Source organism: Teleopsis dalmanni, chromosome 1 (genome assembly GCF_002237135.1).
Source record: "Teleopsis dalmanni isolate 2A chromosome 1, ASM223713v2, whole genome shotgun sequence".
Taxonomy (NCBI): Eukaryota; Metazoa; Arthropoda; class Insecta; order Diptera; family Diopsidae; genus Teleopsis; species Teleopsis dalmanni.
The window spans coordinates 23,398,944-23,422,787 of NC_051846.1; the positions used below are offsets into that span (position 1 = coordinate 23,398,944).

General features: G+C 25.9%; 1 protein-coding gene across 4 annotated transcripts in view; it reads left to right on the forward strand.

Annotated features, from left to right (window-relative positions):
• Positions 1–23,844, forward strand: part of LOC119683551 (tetraspanin-18) — a 62,959-nt gene that overhangs the window by 4,599 nt on the left and 34,516 nt on the right. For 2 of the 4 annotated variants that reach the window (XM_038097269.1, XM_038097308.1), the window contains exon 2: positions 22,127–22,167. The gene's annotated coding sequence lies outside the window, so the exon portion shown is untranslated. Of the gene's footprint in view, positions 1–17,118; positions 17,273–22,126; positions 22,168–23,844 lie in introns of those variants that run through there. The other 2 variants (XM_038097277.1, XM_038097297.1) reach the window with 2 other exon arrangements.

Here is a 23,844-nt window from a genome sequence, read left to right on the forward strand (position 1 = left end):
ACTCGAAAAAGGGATCAACATACTAACTAATATAACTACTAATACTAACTACTATTCCGATATACGACTAAAGTTATGTTGCATAGTTCTTATTTAACTGTACTCTAACTAAATATTATACGATATGTGATATATGTGAATGTGATATGTGAATGATAGTTCATGTATGCATTTTGTGTTTGAATTTATAAAGAAATATATATATATATAGTTATTAAATTAATTTCATTACAATATAATAATTCAATAAGAGATATTATTGAGCATTAATTTTTTTCCTTTTGTCCTTAAGTACTATCCATCAATGTCTCTCTTTAAGCAATTAGTCTCTATAAGGATAAATTATACAATAATAAAACTTCTACAAATGTTTGTCTGTATACTAAACTATCAGTTAGCAAAAGTAATTATTCCTTTCAAATATGTGTAGATAATTGCCAATTAGGCTTTTAACTTCTTAACTGAATTTTAAGAATTTAATTATTTTAGTTGTTTTGAAGAGTTACTTACTCTTCAGAATACTACATTATATACTTAAATGAATTAAAAATTTGAATATTCTTAAATGTTCATGTATTCAAAAACATAAGTATTTTTGTTGCAAAACATTTAAAAGTATTTTTGAGTCATAATATTTAACGGTTTGATGTAATGCAAACCAAAATTGCATAAACAAAATCAGTGAACGTGCTGCCGTTATTGCTTAAAAGTAAACGTAACGCAACCTCACAAAGTTGTCACTTCCGCAGAAAACTGCATTGAAGTTTTATGTAACAGAGGAACAATTGAAATTTGAAGTTGGCAAAGACACGAAGGTGCATTAATTGAACTTAAATTCAACTCAAATGCAACTCAAATCCAATTCGAACTACATATCAAACAATTTTTGTGAGGCAAGTGCTGCGAACCCAATTTCCAACATAAATGCGGTCAAATGCAATTAAAATCGTAAACAAACTGAAATAATTCAATTAACAGAAAAGTTTACATTTGCAAAAGTCTATTGAAATCAAAATTGGTACCAAAGTGAACAGTATTTCCAAGTAACGAAACTCTGCCGCTGTGTATCTAAGCGATGCGAAAAGTCGTTCATCTTTGAAATTCAAAAAACACACAGGAAATTGCAGGTTGAATGCGAACAAAGCCGCAAGTCGAACTTTTTATATTAAAAAAAACTGTATATTAAAAACAATGTTTAATATGTTTTTTAATTATACGTTATATTTAATATTTTTATATATTTATCTTAATAATAATAGATACTAATTTTATTTTCATTACCCTAGTTCAGTATCTTCAGTTCAGTTCAGTTGCATTTAATGTTGCAATCAATTTTCGGTTGAGATACAAATCTGTTACTTATGTTGCGTGAAAAGGTTTAAGGTTAAAGTTAATAATTATTTTATAATAAACTTTTTTCAATTAAATAATTTAATATTTTTTATTTTTTGCTTGATTATAAGCATGAACATTTTGAAGGGTAGGCCAAAAAACACAAATTAATCTGATGAACACTAATTTAAAGACATTTTTAAGGTTATTGCTTATATATATGTATGTATAATTGGGTTCATTCTTGAATATTCCAATTTATGCACATTTCTTTATTTCTAGCTTTAATAAACAAAAAAATTTAAAAATAGATTAGCGATTATGACAGAGTTTTATCAATCGACTCAGAGTATTATATATGATATTATATATAGCCTTGAGAAACTACAAAAATTTCATGGTATGTCAGATACTCTGATATTCATAGAGAATTTTTTTTCGAAATCATTTAGTGCAATTTTAATGTACTTATCACTTAGCAATGGACATAAAGGTGAGAGTAACTAAATAAATAAAATACTCTCAAAAGTAACAAAAGTGGTCATCCTAACAATTCTTTAGCTCCGCTTAGTAGAATTTAAGCACTGGAGCAAATATTTGCTAATATACTTGAAACAAAAATAATCTAAATTGCCAGATTTTCCCATACCTGATCAAATGAGGGGCTCTCAAGAGAAAAATTAATTCTGTTAACTGCTACCAGCTCTATTAAATCAGAAATAACAGTTCGTACTTTTTAAATATATTTTTTTTAATTTTTTTATTTTTATTTTTTTTTTTATTTTTATTTTTTTTTTTATTTTTATTTTTTTTTTATATTTTTTTTCTAAATTATTTTTTAAAATTTTTTGATTTAATAATTTTTTCTGTATTTTTTTAGTTTGTTTTTTTTTATTTTTTTTTTATTTTTTTTTATTTTTAAATTTTTAAATTTTTATTTTTTTAATTTTTTATTTTAATATTCTAATAATCTTTTATTGAAAAGTAAAAGTAGTAATATAAAAAAATAACATTTTTTTATAAAATGCGTGACTTTGGACCATTCTATTACTATTAATTATTTACTCGTAGTAGGTTTATTATATCTTCAAATGACATTATTGCTTCACGTAAATACATTTGTTCGATCTATATTTTTAATCCAAACCGGTCTCTTAGTGTTGCAAGTACTGCTGTTAGTTAACCTACGGTCCTTAAACGTATTCCCAGTTAACTAGAGCATTTCAGTTAATGTTTAACTAATTGGAATTTTAACTTTTATTGAATGTTGAAATCCATGTGATACCATTTAACACCTTTTCATCCACCTTGCTAACCTTTATAAGCTTTCGTCGTATATTTCTTTTATATTTCTTCTTCAACTTTTAAACGTTATTATCAGCAGCTGACTCTTAACTTCAAGATACTTCTTGATTTCAAGTTATACCAAGGTCTTCATCGAGAAATTTAAACTTTTCTTCCCAGAATAGGTTTAAGTTTAGTAATTTTTTTGGTGAATTGGTGAGACAATCTGTCAGCTCTATATATATAAATATCTTTTTGCAGATATATCTGAGGTGCAGTTGTATTTTGTATAATCGGCGACTATCCACTGGAGGTTTTTATTCGAAACATATCGTTTTAAAACCAATTAATATAAACAATTGAAAAATTCAATATAGAGTTAAATATCATGAAAAAAACTATTTTCAATAGAATGAAATTTTGAAACAGTAGTGAATCATAACAACAAAATTTTATTTATTATTAATTAATTGGATTTTTGTCTGACCATTGAGAATTGCCAAGTAACCATATCAGTCATGTTTGGAAATATTTTTTGAATTTAATTATTCCTAATTAATTGTTTAGACTGCAAGTGCCAAGGTTTGAACTCGAACCCTGCCAAATTTGAAGAGCCAATTCAATTTTCTCGACTAACTGACCCAACACCGAACTTGACTTGTGCTGTTCTAAGATGAAGTATTTGTCTATTTGTTGTTAATGTTCAACAGCAAATTCATCTACTGTACTTACGATCTGCTAAATATTCAATTAATTAAATATAAAATTTTGTTGTTGTGATTCACTATTTTTAAAAAAATTCGTATTTTGCTTGTAAATTAATAAAATATTTTTCCATCTCAGCATGATAAATCGCTTTTTAAATGCTATAAATTGAAGTAATATAATTTTTGATAAAAAATATAATATATATATAAAAACACATAATATGTTAGTAATTTTGCGCTTAAAAATGTATTTGTTTAAAAAATCTATAAATATGTTTTAAAACTTTTACTTATAGCTTTAATAGCCTAAGATATTTTTATAATATCAGCTTGATATCCTGAACAATTCTACATATAGTAGAATATATTGTACTTTCAATATCTCTAAAAGAATTTATATTTTATAATCACTTTTAAAACTCTGCCTCGTGATCTAGCAGCATGAGTTTGGGAAGATATTGGTTTAAATCCCTGAGTAATTCTACAATTTCTTTTAATTCTTCCAATTACTCTAAGAATTTTGTTTTCAAAAGTCGCTTTTAAAACTTTTTCTCATCGCCTTATAAATCAAAGTTAGATATATTTTTATAATATCGGCTTAAAAGCCTGAAACACCCTTTAATTTTTTAAATTTGTCCATAAGAACTCGTTTTTAATAATTGTTTTATTATTTTCTCTAAAGCTTATAATTATTTCTTATAATTATATTATATTCTTTATAATTATATTTCTTTCAGTTGCCTTAGCATCCTAAGTTTGATAAGATATTTTTATAATATCGGTTTGAAACCCTGAATATTTTGATATCATTTTTTTTCTTTTTTTCAACAAAATTCACTTTTAATAACAGTTTTTTTTATATATTTGTTGAGATATTTTTTAATGTTGGTTCGAAGCCTTGTGTAGTGCTATATACACTAAATTAAATGATATTTTCAATTTCTTCTTAATACTATATTTGTTGTTGAGCGTTTTCCGAGGTAGTGCATCTGTGCAACTTTACTCTTGGATAGCTTGGGGGGCTTCTGCAGAGTCCCACCCATCTCACTGATTAATTTGTGTATTCCTCATAAACTTCGCGATTTTTTTTTGAAATACTTTTATTATCTTTACATTAGTAAGATATTTTTATAATATCTGATTATAAGATATTAGTTTGTTTCTATGAGATATAAAAGTTTCTAAATACCGTCTTAGAATATATAAGTACCTTTATTTATGTAATGACTATTATATATAAATAGCAACAATAATATTATTTAGTTTAAATTTTATCAATACATATATAATATGCATTCCGTTCACTATTCGTTTTTAAATACTATAGAAAAGTAGTTATATAAATTAATATTCAATATGCAATTTTCTGCTTTAATTGAATAAAGTGTAGCACCCGATTTGTTTAACAATTTCAGTTTTGTTTCGTTCAGATACACATATTATAGATTACAAAACGTCTGCAAATGTTGCAATATATCTTTTCTTTTAAGTAACGCTTGGGTTGTTGAATGCTGAATTTATATCACTCAATCAAAATTGACCGTGATAACGAATTTTATATGTTTAATTACCATATTTCGACAATATATTTACGGTTATTTTGGCAGTAGCCCAACCGAAATCCAGTATCTACACAGTACAAATTATAAAACAAAAAGCAACTTCTTCAAGGTGAACACACTTAAGGCAAACTTGAGCTGAGCGGTGGCTCGGCTTTGCTGAATGCTGTACGTCGCTTACTCGTCAACCTGTAACGGATGATGGCCGGGGAGTGCTGGTAATATGTAAATGTATCTCGCGATTTGCGGTGATTGTAAAGTTGAAGTTTTAGTTGAATTGATGCAAATTCGATTTTGTTGTCAACAATATTTTTGCTTTCTTTGTCAAAAGCTGTTACTTTTCTTATTCACTATACTTTTTTCCATTTTCCATTTCGATTTTAATATCTAATGTTGCATTATCGCAACGAAAATAAGAGGAAAATAGCAATTAAGGAACAAATGCAACTGATATCTGAGCTATTTAAGTTAGTTACAAACCAATGAAGCATGCATCTGAGAAAGAAAATTAGAAACAATATCAATTGAAGGGTTTCAGTAACAGTAGACGGACGTACACAGGTGCATTGATCTGATATTTGTTAATGCAATATCTTTTAAATGTTAAAGAAATAAATAAAACAAAACAAAACAACAAATTTCTGTAATAAGATACTTTTAAGGAAAGCTTATTAAATTAATATTTCTGTAATTATTTTATAAAAAAAAGATACTTTTACTTTTGACTCAATTAAAAAAGCATTTAATTTGTAAATTGGTATTATGTTTATTATGCCCAAATTGAAAATTTTTAATTAATTATATATAATTTGTATAAAGGTATTATGTCTATTATGTCAAAACTTAAAATTTTTAATTAATTATTCCTAAAATTAAATTTTGATAAGAAAAAACTTTTCAAATCAAATCTCATAATAACATATCTTCCTATGATGCTTCAACAAATTTTTTGGTACACATATATAAAAACAATTCAAAAAACTCAGCTAATTAGAGCAGTATCTCTGTGAAATAGTGAGCTTTTTAATTCAATTAAATCTTGTATCAGCAGCGCAGATACAATGCAAAGCTATGTAGCTCAGTTCTACTAGTGAAGTAGTGATTGCAATGGCAGATACTTGTAATTGCAGATAGTTGCATGCAATAAATCATATGGAAAGTTAAATCAAAAGATATAAATTTCTCTGAAAGCGTACAGTAATTTGGCTTCAAACTTATTCAATGAAGTGACCTTTTTACTCCCACTTCAAACCAAATTGAACTTATGAGTTTAATTAAAATTTGCAATTAAAAACCAAAGCATTGTTAAGTCTCTACGAAATTGCTTTAAGTTAGTAGAAGAGTTTAGCTTTCAAAAAATTTCGAATTTAATTGAAAATTCCAATAAAGAAATTTTCTTAAAAGGATTTATGTACTTTTACTGAAACATTTAAAAAGTGAAAATATTGTTTAAATTTATTTATATGCGCAAGAAATACGAAGCTTGTGGCATATCCAAATTAGATTACAATTTCGGTGATAATTAAATTTAATTAATTTAAATTGCGTATTAAATTTTTTCAAGATTGCTGATGGACTACACATCATAAAGGAATGCCTTCACAAGTTTTCAAAAATCATTTCAAATCATTGAATCATAGAAATGTTAAAGACAAAATCTGTAGCACTCAAATATCTTTAAGTCCGATCGAGTATTTTTAAAGACCTCATATCTCCGTAATCGCTTATCTTTTTCAAACATAGCTCTTAAATTTATTGACGTGAGTGCTATCGATCCACCACTACAGCTAGAAAAGCATATCAGCATATCCAAATTAGATTACAATTTCGGTGATAATTAAATTTAATTAATTTAAATTGCATATTAAATTGTTTCAAGATTGCTGATGGACTACACATCATAAAGGAATGCCTTCACAAGTTTTCAAAAATCATTTCAAATCATTGAATCATAGAAATGTTAACGGCAAAATCTGTATCACTCAAATATCTTTGACTCCGATCGAGTATTTTTAAAGACCTCATGTTTCCGTAATCGCTTATCTTTTTCAAACATAGCTCTTAAGTTTTTTGACGTGACTGTTATTGATCCACTACTACAGCTAGAACAACCGAAATGTTTTCTGTTGAACGTTCTTTCGAGGAATCAGAAACAGTTCTATACATCTTCTAGTTTTTAATAAATTCTAACTCATTTATGACATGATCCAGTAAATCTTCGACCTAAATCTATGTATGAAAGAGAACGAATGGTTTCATTATTTTTGCTAAAAAAATTCTTTTGAAGAATTGAAAACAGATTTATAATCCTTTGTCGTTTCTAATTATTGCTTGCAATTCTTTCGATATGATCTGATGTGATATATAATTTAAATCTATACAAAAAGAAGAAAGGTGTGAACTCATCGTTATATCTACAAAAAGACAAAACTTTTCGCTGATTGATTTTCCCTAGAGGAATGAGAAAGAGAACCAATAAGACTTTAATTTCAATATATGTGTGAAAGAGTAAGACATGGATTTATAATTATAGTTAACTAAAAAAAACAAAATATTCTCAATTGGAAATAGTTAAAAGAGTCTAATATAGTCTTACAATCTCTTTTGGTTTCTGTTATTGAATCAAAGTTTTGATATAATTCAATGTAATCTTGATTTTAATCTATGCGTGAAGGGTAAAGGTATATATTTACCTTTATACCAAGAACAACAGCAAATAGCTATAGTTACCTTAAAAGTCGTTAAATATCGATAAATATAGATATGGATTCACTATTCGACCTTAGCAATATTTATAGAGCCAACATGTGAAACTACTGTGGTGATAAGGCACATATATAAAACGAACAACCATGTTTGTACCAGCACTTTATCTATTATTGTAACATCCAAATTTTTCAATATATAATATGTGATTCCGGTATTCTATCCACAGCTTCTATGATGCCGTTGAAATACTCATATTAGGAAATGTGAAAATGATCAGCTTCAAACTCTGGCCTTGACATATATCAGAAACGATTTAAAGTTTTAAAAAAATTCCAATACGTAGTTTTTATTATAATATTAATATGTTTTATATTTTAATTTAAATATTTATTATTTTCAAACCAGAAAAATATTATTATATTATTATTATTATATTTATACAGTTTATATTTCAATGTTATATTTATATATTTTTTGCTTCTTAAACAAATTTTGTCATATGTTTACTGCATTCACTTTAGGAAATACCGTGAATATTTTGTTAATATTAATTGAATACTTAATTTACTTGTCTTTAAAAAAATCATATATTTATTGGAAACAAAAAAATTAGCAATTCATAAATTTTTGCTACCAGTTAAACTTGTTATACTGGAACCTTTTTGTTCACTACAAACATTAAGTAAGAAAAATAATATCTATAGAAATATTATATTATATATACGTGTATAATATATACGAAAGTAGCGATTGTATTCAACTTGTATATTTACTTTTATCTTAAAAATATAATATCTTACAGCAAAGCGTTAAATTTAAAAATTGTAGACAACCAAAATTGTATAAATCAAATCAGCCAATTTATATTAATTTTCACAGATATACGCAATTCGAATATAGAAGTTAATTTTTTTGTATCTCAACAAAAATTTATTGAATATTTTTAGTTATGAAACAAGTGTTTATTGTTTTTCGCCTTTTTCAACTATACTGAAAATAACGAATTATCACAAATGTTATAATTTGGTGTCTAGGCTTAAGAATGTTTAAATTATTTTTGTGCCTAATTTAAGATTTTGTGTAATAGAATACATATTATTTGTTCTTGTATTCAGGTACTTATATTTGAAATCAAGTGATATTTTATTGAACAATTTACTATTAAAGAACAATAATTAGTTTTTAGATCAACTTTGGCCCTGTCCTGTAAACATCAATTTCAATTTGTATATATTAATGTTTCAATAATATACTATGGAAGATTTAAAGTTACACCCATTGCTGCAGAAGGAGAAAGCTGGAACAGAAGCTAAAAAAATATATAATAATTCAGTACCGTACCTTAAAGTTTGATAACTACTTACCCAAGCGTATTTCTATCAATTTAAACAAATTGATTAATAGAAATTAAAAGTTTAAAAACAATTTTTCAGTATATTCTTAATGTCTATCTATTCTACCCATGTCTGTCTAATCTAGCGACGAAAGGGAGTCTTTTTGATGAGTTATGATAGTTTATCATCATCTTTTTGAGAGTGGTGGCCAAATGTTATAACCAATTAAGAACTCTACCGAATATGCAACATCGAACCAATGTGAAATTTTATAAAAAGACGCAAAAGGGCGCTCGATTTGCCATACGCTTCGTAAAGAATTCAACCGAAATATGTTGTCAACCACTAGATTGGAATCCAATAGGTAGTTGAAAAAGAGGACGTCCAAAAACATTATGCTACATGCCGAGAATTGTGCATAAGAGAAATCGTGAAATAAATTAAAAGTAAACGTAAAAAATTATACGAGATGGAAATGTGTCACTGAGGCCCTAAGTTCCTTAAGAAGATAATGGAACTAAAAACAATAGCAATGATAGTTTATACCAAATAACTTTTCAATGTAGGAAGAAAAACTCTATGAGCAGAATTACGAAAACCGCGTTTATAGCGAAGAAATATGCTTCAAAGAAGTTGCACCTCATTGAAGTAAATTGAGTGGATGGGATTAAAGGATTTTAAGATTAAAACAAGTAGGTTGGTTTTAGTAGGTTGTAGAATTCAGTATAATTGTTCTCACTACTAAATAACTATCAACTACCACACATAAGCAATAGTTGATTTCTTCTAATATTTTATTTATAAAATATAATAATACTATTATTATTATAATAATAGATAATATATAATAGATAATAATAAATTTATTATCTACTCTTGTATGTAAGAGATTTATTTTTACTCATAAGCAGTAGTTGACTTCTAATATTTTATTTATTAAATATATATAATAATATAATAATATAATAATATAATAATAATATTATTATTATTATTATATTATAATAGATAATAATAAATTTATTATCTACGCTTGTATGTAAGAGATTTATTTCAACTCATAAGCAGTAGTTGACTTCTAATATTTTATTTATAAAATATAATAATAATAATATTATTATTATAATCTTATAATAAAAAATAATAAATTTATTATCTGCGCTTAATGTAAGAGATTAAAATTTTTTTACTATAAAATATTTCTCAATTGGAAATGCAATTTCTTTAAAATGAATTAAAATTTAAAATACATAAATTTGAATCTTAAGAGATAGATTTATCTCTGAATATCTGCTGATTACTTCATTGATCAGTATTGGTAATACTTCATAAGCTATTTACATTAAATAATTTGTTATTAATATTCATTTGTCGACAATGAATTATTACTTTAACACGTGTAGGAATTTCGTACACCTTAAGAGGTAAGAGACGCGATATTTAATGTAATTAATATGGATAAATAAAATAATCAATAATTTGAATATTAATTTATTTTTCATTTTTAAATTATACACAAACAAGCAACTTTAATGGTTATCGTTAATATGTAAAATTTATTTATTTAAGTTTAATTGCCATAATTTATGCTGCTATGATTCATAAAATATTTTAAATTAGAAAATATGTTTGTACATTTATTTGACAAAAAGTCATTCAACTTTTGACAATACCTTGTCATTGTACAATAGAATAACTTTGAGCAAATCTGTACATCATTTTTTTATTTTTTCTATCATTTATGTTTATTTTGTTTTTTATATATTTTAATAAAAAAACTTCAAAGTTTTGTTAATTGCGCTCAGTCAGAAAATTGAAGAGCCGTCTTTAGTCATTTGAAACCTCTGCTCTACTTTAACTACAAATTTATGCAACGTCACATGCTTAAACATCAATTTGAAAGACGTATTCACAAAGAACAAAAATTAACATAAATATACTTGAGATATAAATTATGCTAATTCTTGTAGAACATCAACACCTTAGGTATTACCTGCGAAGTTACATTGGGTGTGACATACCAATTACCAGATAAAAAGTATTATTATAACGTACTTCTACTTTAAGTATTTACTATATATATACTATAAAACGTCTCTAGAAAACAAAATCAGCGCTGCGTGACTATGTTTCTGACCTTTAATGGTCAATTAAGGCGCCAACAGGTGTCGTCTGTTGCTTAAAATATTCGCAACTTGTGTTTGCTAACTCACATTTGTATCTATATTGCTTTAATTTGCCATACAAAAATGTTTAATTTATATGAAAATTGTTTTAAAATTGTACTGCAACGATTAGTTTCGCTTTATGAATGTAAATTAATTTAAATATTCAAAACAACATTCCTTAGATATTCTCTAGAGCTACTGCTATTTAAATTAATTCAGTTGCACTTTGTAAATTATGGCAGCTATTATTATTTTAAATAACATATCATTCCACATAGTAAAGAAAATTTTTTTTTTTTGTGATAATATGTATATTTATTTAGAGAGGGAGTTCCACAAACGTCTTTCTGATTCATTAGAAAGTAGTAAAGTTTTATGAAAGGCAGTAAGTATTAAAATGTGGAAAAAGTGTTCACATTAGATAGGTTAGTAGGTTTATTATATTAAAAAATATACAAAAAAGTCATAACATTCGAAAACCATTAATTAAACTAAAATAAAATTTTATATTACGTAGTTTTAGATTTTCTGACTGTAGTAGATATTTTATTTTTAATTTGTAAAAGCAGTAGTAATAGTAATTTTTATATGTGGCATTTCTAAGATACATATTCTATATATATTTCTTACATATTTGGTGTACGAAGGTAGTTATTTAACATTCCACTGGTGTGACGTATAAAAGCCTGTCTGCCATTACTATTCTGTGCCATTCGCCTGATTTAATCATAGCAGACCTCAGTGTGCTTTCAGGGACATGATATGCAGATAGTCATATGACGAATGGTAATTTTACACCTGTTTTAGACATCACCAAAAGCCTTATTATGCAAAGAGTATATAACAATGGTAATTTTCTTATTTTTACTACTATTTTGATACTTTTTCGTTATAAATTTTAAAAGTTACATCAAAAAAAGTAATCAAATTTTTTTTACTGAGCAACACGGTGTTGAACAACGTGGTGAGCCATAGATCACGTTGTCACTGTGACTAAATCTTCTCTCATTCTCGCACTCTCCATTTTAACACTGACAATTACAACAATTTCGCATTGAATATGACCATGACTGTTTCTAAAACTTGCTGGAGCGCAAAGAGCAGCTTCATCAAAGATTCACGCAGCACTATATTCGGCAGGGAATATTGGCAGTGCGTTATTACACAGAAGAAAAAGCGCTGCAGCTACTAAAAGCAACTAACTAAAATTTATTATTCATAATTTTTATTAAATATATAATTTAATTATTAAGCAAGCAAATACCATCGAAATTAGTGTTCCTTTAAGAATATGCAATTTCCCAATTAAAGTAGAAGAAAATCAATCTGCGAAGAAAAGTTTATGGACTTAATTAATTGCTTAAAGTTAAAGGAAGGCAGCACTGTAAGATCAGTTAAGAAAGGGGCTAGGTTTTGAATCTTTTCCTAAACCTCTATAGGCAGCGCCACTACCTCAAAAAGAATCGTTTGAAGGTAGACCAAGCCTTCCAAGCCTTATTGCATGCTTTCCTAAAACGGAACGACCTGTGACTACCGATACTCTAGTACTGTGTTGGCTCCTCCACTTAAGTTTACTGGTGTATGTTGGTGTTAACTTCCATTGATTTTGTTTGGGAAGTATTGCAAACTAAAATTTATATATACGGGATATTATTCCATTTTTCCATCGTTTTAAAAACTTAAATATTCTATTTGTTTTTTTTTTTTGAATTGGTTTCAATTTAGTATTAATATATTGCTTTTTTTATTGTTCAGTTCGGTTTGCCATAGTCTGTGACCTTCATTTAGATTGGTTCTGTTAACTTTTTTCTGTACTTCTTATTATGTTGAAGCTATTAGAAGTGCACTTGAGCACTTTTACTCTTTCTTAACTCGAGGTATTTTCAAAACGCCTCTTGACTTCTTGACTAGATTATTGTTTATCACTTTATCAGACTAAGGAATAATTGACCTCAGATCTGCATACTTTTCCGAGGAGCCTGTAACCATTTTGTACTTCTACCCGTATAATTTTAACTATTATGCTATTTTATTATTAAAAACGTTTAATGGAAATGTTTCTACCAAATGTATTTCTTATTTAACATTTTATTTTAATTTTGTTCTTTTTTCTTCCTCTATCTTTCTTTTTATTTTCTTTTTCTTTCTTACTTTTTTTCTACTTTCTTCTTTTTTTTTTTTGTTTTTTCGTTGTCGGTACTTTTACTTTTACATTGCTGATGTTATGTCCATGTATGCGCAAATATGAATGTAAGTAAATATCAAGTTCGTTTAAAAGTAATTTATATTTGTTATTATAAGTTAAAATAATAACAAAAAAAAAAGTAAATGTGCTTGGTAGTAACAATTTTTGTTCTTTATAAATTAATTTTTTCTAAGTTCAGTTTTGGATGAAGTGATTCCCCGTATTTGAACTTGAGCCCATTTGCAATATCTGATTTAATAAGTATATTTTACTATGTTGGCAACTTTTTTCAAAGTCATTTGGATCGTTATTAGTTCTCATATATAAAAGCTATTATTTCCATAACTTAACCTTTTAGAAGGTGAGCTTTTGAATTTCGTATTTGGTATTAGTTCTGGTATTTAAAAAAATTTCTTTCGTATTTTAGTTGAGTATAAAGATGAATTATTACAGTTTAAACCTTTCTATATAAAAAAATTTCTTTCGTCATATTTGATTTTAAATTAAGTATAAATAAATATAATTGTATTGTATTATAACTCAAAAAACAATATCTTATATATGTTATAAGAATTAAATCTTAGTAATAATATAGTAAATGATTAACAGTTAACATATTTATATCTATCAAGGATATTGAGAATTTGTCTAAATCAAATGAAATACTTTTTGTTTTAACTATAATATCCATAGTTAGTTAACCGCAGTTTTTACTAGAATTTCATAACTAAAAAAAAAATAATTACTAAAATATATTTAAGTTGATTATTTTCTTTCTAATTTTTCAAGTTTTTCTTGACCTACATTAGTAACAATATATTTTTTTTAAACAAAATATAACGTAATTTGTTCCTTAATATTAAATATCATTAAAAATTATATGTTATAATATTAAATAAAGACTCATTGATTGCAGGTAATAAAAAAGCATCTAGTTAAGATTTATATTTTTAAAAGTACATAGGTCGTACAAAAATAAGATAATTTTTCTTTATATAAATATGAGTATATACTTCTGAAATAATTTTAAAAACGTTGCTGTTCTATTTAAATGTTTAATAATAGTTAAATATATTCACATTAAAAAATCGCTAAAATTTTTACGGAGTATATATGTATGGATAAATGCCAGTTATAGGTTTTTGCTACTTGAATATTTAACTTCGCTTATTGTAGTTTATTAGTTTATAAGATAATTCTTCTTTACTCCGTTACCGTAGTTTCTTTATTGCAATTACGTGAATTAGCATATTAATAAGTACTTTAAGAAAGATTTTGCTTAAACTGCTATTATCATGAAATCTTATTTTTTATGTGTGTATATTGTAGTCTAGACTCTAGACATTGCTGAGACCTAATTTGTATTATGTATTTGTTATTGTTGTGATAATAACTATTTATTTATACCATAAATGAATCATCTATATGAGAATCATGAGTACAGACAGTCTTTTATAGGAATTTTAGAAGTAGAAAAATATTATTTATTTTAAGCGTGTATTAATTGGTGTATATAATTATTAGTTATAACAAAACATATTTAAATAAGTATATTAAAATTGTCATATTTTAATAATTATTTTTTTAATAATTATTTGTTAGTTATTCAATGTTATTACTAATTTGTAATCTGATATGATCATTATGAAGTTATGAAGAGTTCTTGATATAGAACTCTTCTATAGTTGTCAATATATTAAGTGCTCACTCAACTTCATAACCCTATTGGAGAGACGGTTTTCCTTTTAATCTTGTACCTTCAATTGCTGCTTCGAATACTTTTTTTGCTGGAGTATCGTCATCCATGATGTCATAGATGTCACCCAAACCGTTAAATGATGTCAACGTCGTAATAAATCATGTACATTTGTATAGTTCAATTGGATTTGTCTTCAACTTGTGCAGGAAAGCACTTTTAATACTGCTTTATTATTGTATTATAGCATCTATATTTCTGCACCTTACAGAAGAATAGGATGAGCGACCTATAAAGGTTGAGTTTTTTCAGTCGAAAGAGAGTTCTATATCTCTATTGCCTGCTGACTTTGTAACATAATAGCACCTATTCACAACGTTAATTCTTCGTCTGATCTCCGGGCTGACATCGTTGTTGTCATTATTGAAAGTTTTGAAAGTATAGTCGTAAACAACGAGTTTGTTTGTTTGAGGTTAAGAATGTTATAGTAAAATCTCTGAACTTGAAAAGCCTAAACAGAGTGTAATAGTTTTTTTTTTGTTGGATTTAAGCGTATTTTATTACGCATATTATTATCATTTTCTAAAATTAATTCAAAATAGTTGAAAGTTTACAATACTTCAAACTGGCACCCCAGCTTGTTTGATTAGCTGCATTGCTTGCATTATTGAAGATGATGGCACTATATACGACTAATTTGTTTTTCATTTACTGAAGTGCAGTCCCAGTAATTGAATCGTGTGCTATATCAAATATATATATTACAATTATAAATTGTTATAATTTCAGGCGAGTAATGTAAAATTAATTATTTTTACTTCTATACTATATAGTCGAAAGAAAGGGTTAAGAAAACTATGTTGGTGGTTTTTAGAAATTAATGAATGAATGTCAAAAGACATTTGTGTTTATTTTAGTATATATTAGTATAGTATATATATAGTTTATTGTAGTTTACTTTCAATATTTTCACGATATTTTTAAATTACTCTCCTTCTATTATTTACGAAACGGTATATGGAATTAAATATGGAAGTCATTATTTTATTACTACTTTTCTTAAAAAGTGATTTAATATATATTTTATATAACTACCTAATTAAGCTGTGAAGTTTCGAATTCATCAATATTTGAAAATAATCATAAAAAAATGAATATTTTCTTGTTCTATAACCGGAAAAGAGAATTATAGTGTGAATACTATAGGATAGTCTATAATACTCTATAATTATTGATACTCTATAACTCTATAATTAAATATTAAAATCGTTTGAATATTGGAACTTCAATTATAGAGATAAAGGATACCGAAAAATGATATTAATTAGAGAAGGTTTATAATTAATTTCCTAAAGAGAACGAAAAATTGTGACGATTTAAGTAGTTTGGATTCATATAAGTTTCAAATACGAAAGTTTTTTTATATTTTTTTTTATATATACATTACTCACTGATTATTATTAACTATTAATAGAGATTTAGAAACAGTTGTTTTATAATTTTTTTTATATAGTTATAAATTTTTTAATTTTTTTTTATCGCATTTAATCATTTATTTTTAGTTTTAACTTTTATATATACAATTTTTTTTATTATTATAAAGATATGACGAATTTGATTTGGTTTTTGTACTTTGATTTATCACTCACATTGTTAACAATTTTTAAACATTTTCGTAATAATTTAAATAAAATTCGTTGTGATTCATTTAAATATTTTTTTTTTATTAATTGAAAAAAATAAAAATATCTGCAGTGCATGCAACGTGATTCAATTGAGCTCTGTGAGCAATATTTACTTTAAAGGTTGTTACACATTCAATGAATGCATATTTTTCAATACAATAATTATATATAATTAAGTAAAAAAACAAAAATTATTTAATACATAAACAATTATTATTGCTTAATACATAATATTCAACCTTTTAAATTGTAGATACTCGTGCATATACTAACATATAGTTCTAATATCAGTATTTACTCTTATAGTAAGCTTTGCTGCCCTGCTCTGTGGCGTTATTAATACTTTTTTGTAAATTGCATTGCTCAGTCGAGCATACGATTTCAATTTGTGTGAAATATATACAATATATCAAATATAATAAAAATATGAACACGTATAAAAAAAAATTATTAATAAAAATTCCGTCGCGACATTAAATCGTATTTACTGTAAAAGTGGCGTGTGGCATGTGGCATGTGGCAGTTTGCACTTTTATCACAGCTATTGGCTGAGATGTAGTAATCTAACCATTCATTCTACGCTAACCAGGTGTGAAACTGGAAAATATTACCGGTAATATTGAATACTTTTTCGTTACTAATTAAATGTGATTTATTATTTTTTTTTTCCATTTTTTGGGTTATATATAAATAATTTCTTACATTTAATTTGAAAACCTGAAATTAAAATTCGGTAAATACAAATGTTGTATTATATTTAAATAAAACTAAACCGAGGTTATATATTTGAAACACTATACTATTTCATATATAGATAATGCATAATTCTTTTCTTAAGATTTGTGATTGCTTGAATTGTGTTTAGTATGAAATAAATAGCATGTTACTAATACAGTGTTCTAACCACATACTGAATTTAAATATAAACATCTTCTTTAGCAGCTTTAACATAGTCATCACTGTTAACAAATATATCAATTGATAAGTGTATATATTAGTCATAATTATTTGATTTGAACCATTTGTATGTTGGGTGACGATTGTACATGGCGGTAGTAATGCTATTGTGTTTTTCTAAAACCATATTATTTATTAGCAGTCGAGATCTGTTTAGGATATCTATTGAGATCTGTTTATCTGTTTCTTCTTCTTCTTTTTCTTCATTCCAGCACGTTCCCAGGGGAACATTGGGCCATAACGAACTTTTTCCAACTGTCACGATTTCTTGCCAGGGTTTTAATTTCTCCAAAGGTTTTCCCGCTTGCTTGGATTTTTTTCTCTAGTGTTCGCTTTCACGTTTACTTAGGCGTATCAGGTCTATGAGTTTAGTATAATATAAAAAAAATATATATAAATTTGACTACTGGAGAAAGCAATAATATAAGCGTTTTCAGGGTCGACATATCCGTTTTAAATTTCAAAAATATTTTACCAGATTTCGAAAAAATAGGAATTCGAAGCCTTACATGAATCATATATTTATTGTTTTTTTTTAGTAAATATTTATGAATGTAGATTTCATATATAACAAAAGGATTGTACACATATTGTCAGCTCTACACGTTCCCAAGTAACATCATTTATCACGGTTGTTTGTTGCCACGTTAAACGATTTAATGAACTAATTTTTGTTTAAAAATGTTTTATATAGTTCGAGTTAGGTTCTTACGAGAGAAACAAACTAGAGAAGTTACTGGAAAAAGTGAAAATATTTTGGGTCACTGAAAGTAATTTTTTCTATGGGATGTTTATGCCATATTTAAAATTTAGTTCTATACTGTTGAATCGGTTTACTTAATTTTAATGATATGTACTCTTTATTTAAAACTACCTAACACAAGTCATACCAAGTCTTTATTTTTATATATAAAAAAAAGGAAAGTTCTTTACTTGAAAACTTTTTTTTATAAACATTTTTATCTTCTGAGAAAACTATTTTTAAAGTTATGTATTATTAATGTATGATTTATTAATATTAATGTGTTATATATTTATTAATGTTATTATTAAAAAAATATCTTTTTTAGTCAAGTCAGATCCACATTTATATATACATTTTTATTGCAATATAAACGATAGAATAATGAGTATGACTTAGATATAGTTATACTAATATTAATTTATGTTAGATCGTGATCCTAATGATGACTCTCAAGGAAAGTCGAAATATAGAATATATTAAAAAATATTAAACGTTGAATTAAAAAAAAAAATTTTAAAAAATATATAAAAACCATTATTAAATAATTTTACTTTAATTATTTTATTGTAATTAGTTGTATATATTATATATACAAAATTATGATATATATTTAAATATATAATATTTGAGACTTCAGAAAATTTAAATAAAAATTGCATAAAGCAATAGGAAATCCATTGAATATATCTATAAGTTAATTGCTACTCTCACAATTTGTCTGATTTTAAACAATACACTTTTATTGTTAATAAATACATCAATTAGAAATAATACACTAAAAGCATATTACCTTAATTCTTTTTTTACTTCTTCGATTTACTGACCGTAATTTTATGTTAAATATGAAAATGTCTGTGGAACGAACAATTAAAAATAAAAAGTAACTTGAAATTCTAAACTCAGTTGGCAGCAATACAATACGAAAATTGCTAAGTATATTTTTTATGAATTATACTTTTTTATATAGAGAAATACATAGGCTTGTTGCAAGTCATTATCGAATGGTGATGTTCGCTTTTAATTGTTGACCAACTGCTCTGGTTTTATTATGAATTTTTTAGGTCAGTGTCGGTTAACAAGATTTTTTTTTTCAATAATATTCTTACTATTGCAGTTTTTGGATATTTAAATATTGTTGACATATATATCTATATTATTTATAGAAAATTTAACGACATAATTATTTCCTTATTTGCATTTATGCAACCAATTAATATATACAAGCGTTAATATAGCAATATAAGAGGCTTGATAGCAATTGGCATACTTTAATGAAATTAAAACGATTGTAGTTTATAATTGTAAATTAATTATACAGAATAATTAATTTTTTTAATTGTATAAGTGTTTTATTGTTTTAATATATTATTTTAATAATTAATTTTTAATTTAAAATGCAAGTGACGCACAATAATGGAGATATATAATATAAACTGCGATGAACAAAATAGAATAATACATAAAAATTTAATTAAAACTTACCACTATATTAACACTATATTATTTACTATATTATTAATATAAGGGCGCAAAGAATAATGTATTTATTTATAATACTGGGTTAGGTCAGTTTACGGTGGTAATTCAAATAATAACACATTGCGATACTACGATTAATGTTGTTAATACGCACACTAAAGGGACTCCCAAAAGGACCGCGGTGATCAGTGCATAAACAACGCTGAAAGGCACAACTGTTCTATTCAAATGAAAGTAAACCCTATAGGTGGGTGGCTAAATATGTTTCTAATTTTAGAGGAAGACAGTTGTGTCAAGTTAGTATGAAAGATGAGCATTAATAAAAAATATGAAACGCGGATTGGACCAAGTCTCATAGCATGCAGGGATCTATTAGCCCCGATAGTATAATACTAATCTGGTTTCGTTTTAGCTGAAGCTGTTGACTATTACGTTTCTTTTTTCAATTTAAATCAAGTTGTTTTTAAGATCTAACAGTAATCTTTTTAGTGTTATAGGTAAATAATAAAAGAATGAACCTATTAAACCTAGACAAAAATAAACGGGTGAGAAAGGAAATAGGTTTATCGTTTAAACCAGAGCTGGAGCTGTACTGACCAGATAAGATCGCGGGCTAAAACAAATCACTGAATAGGTTGGAGGGCTGCAGAATTAAATACATACATTCATAATTTTTGCGAAGAAAAATAAAAATAGGGCAATAATAATAAATTAAGTTTTATTAATTTCACATTAATTTATATTTTACAATTTTATTTTACAATAAAATCTTTGCTAATTAAGTAAATTCTCGAGAAGTATGATAAATTATTTAAAACATTTTAATGCATTTATTTCGGATGCCATAAAAATAAAATAATGTGAATAATAAAAAATTTGCCTAAGATTAGCCACGGGACGTGCTTTGGAAAGCTCTTATATAGATAAACAATAAATTTTCAAATCTATTTTAGAAATGTTGGTTATAACGACTCTATTGTATTTTTTATAAATAAATTTTTCAGTATGCGAAATTCCAACTTAATAATTTTGCTATCGGTACTAACAGGTACAAATTACCAAGATACAATAATCATATATTATACTTTTTAAACTCAATATATTTTTTAAATAAATTATTATTTTTTTAGTACTACATAGTACTACTACAGCTACTAGATATTCTATGTAGAATGTAAAGAAAACTTATTGCTCATATATTAAAGCAATTTAAGCACTTAAGTTTATTTATCTTTATTTATACTGTTAAGTAAGTAATTTTTACACTTATGGATTTTATTAGAAAATTGCTAAAGTAAAGAAAAAAGCAACTACAGTAATCAAGCCGCAAATCGTCTAGAACAGCAAATATCATTACCTCCGTACGTTATTTCCTGTCAGTCATGGATATAAACAATAAAAATTTTATATATAAATCATATTTCTATTTTTTTATCATATATGTAAGCCGTATGTAAACAGTAATCAGTAAGCAAGCAGATAGATACACACATGATCAGAGTCACTCATAAATTCAGTGATTTGCATATTAACGCCTCATAGAGTTACGCAGGCGTCAAGAGTTGAGATTTTTTTTTCTTTTTTTTTTGCTGAAATTTTTATTCATCAGTATCTTAATTATTTGCAAACATTGAAAAATAAAACAAATAAACAATACGTTTTTCTCACATACATCAGCATTAGGTTTTTGTTTTATTTTTAATTATAAAAAAAAATGTACATATAGTAAAAATTATAAGAGCATAAAAGAAATTTGTAACTGCCTATAAGTGCTTGGTTTATTATTCGCAAACTATAACTATTAATGATAAAATATAATACAATATTGAATAGATCGTTTATTCCATATTTACTGTACTTTACACGACAGCTTAGACGTTGTATCTGCACATTTGCTATAGATATCAAGATGCATTTTATTTTTATTTTATTTTTTATTATTTTTTTTATTTTTATTTTTTTTATTATTACTTTTTTATTTTTATTTTTTTAATATTTTTTATTTAATTTTTTTCTTTTATATTTATATATTCTCTTTTTTCGTTTATTTACTTTTTAAGTGTAGCTATTTCTAAGCTTAAAACGTCTATTTTGTTTGATGTCAGAGCTGTCAGCTTAAAAGCGAATTTTATGCATTCATTTGTGAAGTTATTTTTTTTTTTAAATCAGCTTTAGTTACTAAGCTTAGATTTAGTAATATGCAGTTTAACTTTCCTATTAGTTAGTATTAATTTCCTCGTTTTTTGTTACGCGTTTTTATAATTTGTGTGTTTTTCCTCTTTGCAGTTGCTTCGAAAAGGTCATTGAGCTTATCAACAATTTGAAAGGTAAATATTTTGCATTTGCAATTGCAGTTTTCTTAAAAACTTTCACAAATTGTTTACAATATAATATTACAATAGTTTTGTATAATATTGAAGAATGTTGATAAAGGGTAAAGGATAAATAAAAATAACTATTCAACTTTGCACTGAAGCAGTGGGACTACTGCATATTTTGTATAGAGATTATAATTATTGAGTAGGAGTTTTTGTTTATGATGACATTAGCTATACAAATATATAAATCACTTAGAAAAAGTTTACAAATTGCATCGAATTGTTTGTTTAACTTTAAAGTATAAAATTTGCATAGTGTTGGAAATGTATAATCATAATTGAATAGTAGGCTATCCTTATTTAATTAATTGTATTTAATATATATAAAAATCAAGATATTCATTCATTTTTTGTCTTCAGATAAGATCTATATTAATAAAGTTTAGTTGGTTAAAATACAAACTAACATATGGGAAATTTTTTCATATTTTTTAGAAGTTTACCATAAATATTTCTACTTATATACATTATTTGAGGTCGGTTTAGAATACATGATACCGACTATGTATTATAATCGGTATCATGATGATACTATAATACATAATATCATATTTTCTATACATTATTATGTTGAAGCTGTTTTGAGCTAGTGCACTTAAGCACTTATATTCTTTTTTAACTCGAGGTATTTTCAAAACCCCTCTTTACACCTTGAATAGATTATTGTTTATCACTTTATCAGACTAAGCAATAATTGACTTCAGATCTGCATATCACCCCGAGGAGCCTGTAACCATTTTGAGATTTGATAACGCGGTGTTGGTAAGTCTGTCAGTTTTCGTAAAAATTTCAGGTCTCTATTCTTTATGTATTTTTTGATGGGATCAATCTTGATGTCTCTGAGGATGTCATTCGTCCTAATGTACCATGGAACTTTGAAAAATCTTTTCAGAGCCTAGCTTTGTGCAGTTTCTAGCTGGTGAATAGTAGTTTTTGAAGCTTTGCTAAACGCTACACAACCATATAGAAGTGACTGACGAATTATTTGGTTATGTATCAGTTTCCTGTTCTTAGCATTGAGATTTTCATTTCTGAATAGCGGTTGGAGGTGATGAAGAATTTTGGCACAGCTATACATAATCGACAAAAGATAATAAATGATCGAAAGTAAAGGATGTTGTGAATGTTTAGAATTTAAGTGTAATACCTTCAACGTCTATACAGTCTAAAATACTAAGAGAATATTAGGAGTTCTCCTAAGTATAAGTATAGAAATATACTATAAATATCCATCGAAATAAAATCTAAAATTCTTAAAAAACGACTTTAAACTATTTTCGACCTAACTCAAAAATTAAAAACAAAATTATATCAAGAGGAGTTTGGCCCGGTGTTTTCTGTATTGAACTTGGTTGAATGAGTAGTATAAACTATTGCTGTTCGTATTCGATTTTACGAATTGTTCTAAGAATCCAATTAAACGGATAGGAAACAAAATCTCCGAAGCTGATAAAAAAATCTGATTTTTTATGAATTCTATACCTTCAAATATCTGAATTTGCATTTGTTATTCGTATTGCAGCTATTCGAAAATTTCGAGATGGAATTTGGCAGTTTTTCGAACCACAAAATTAAAATATAATTTTTTTTTGCAGTTAAAGTTTATCTGACTAACATTTTCAATCA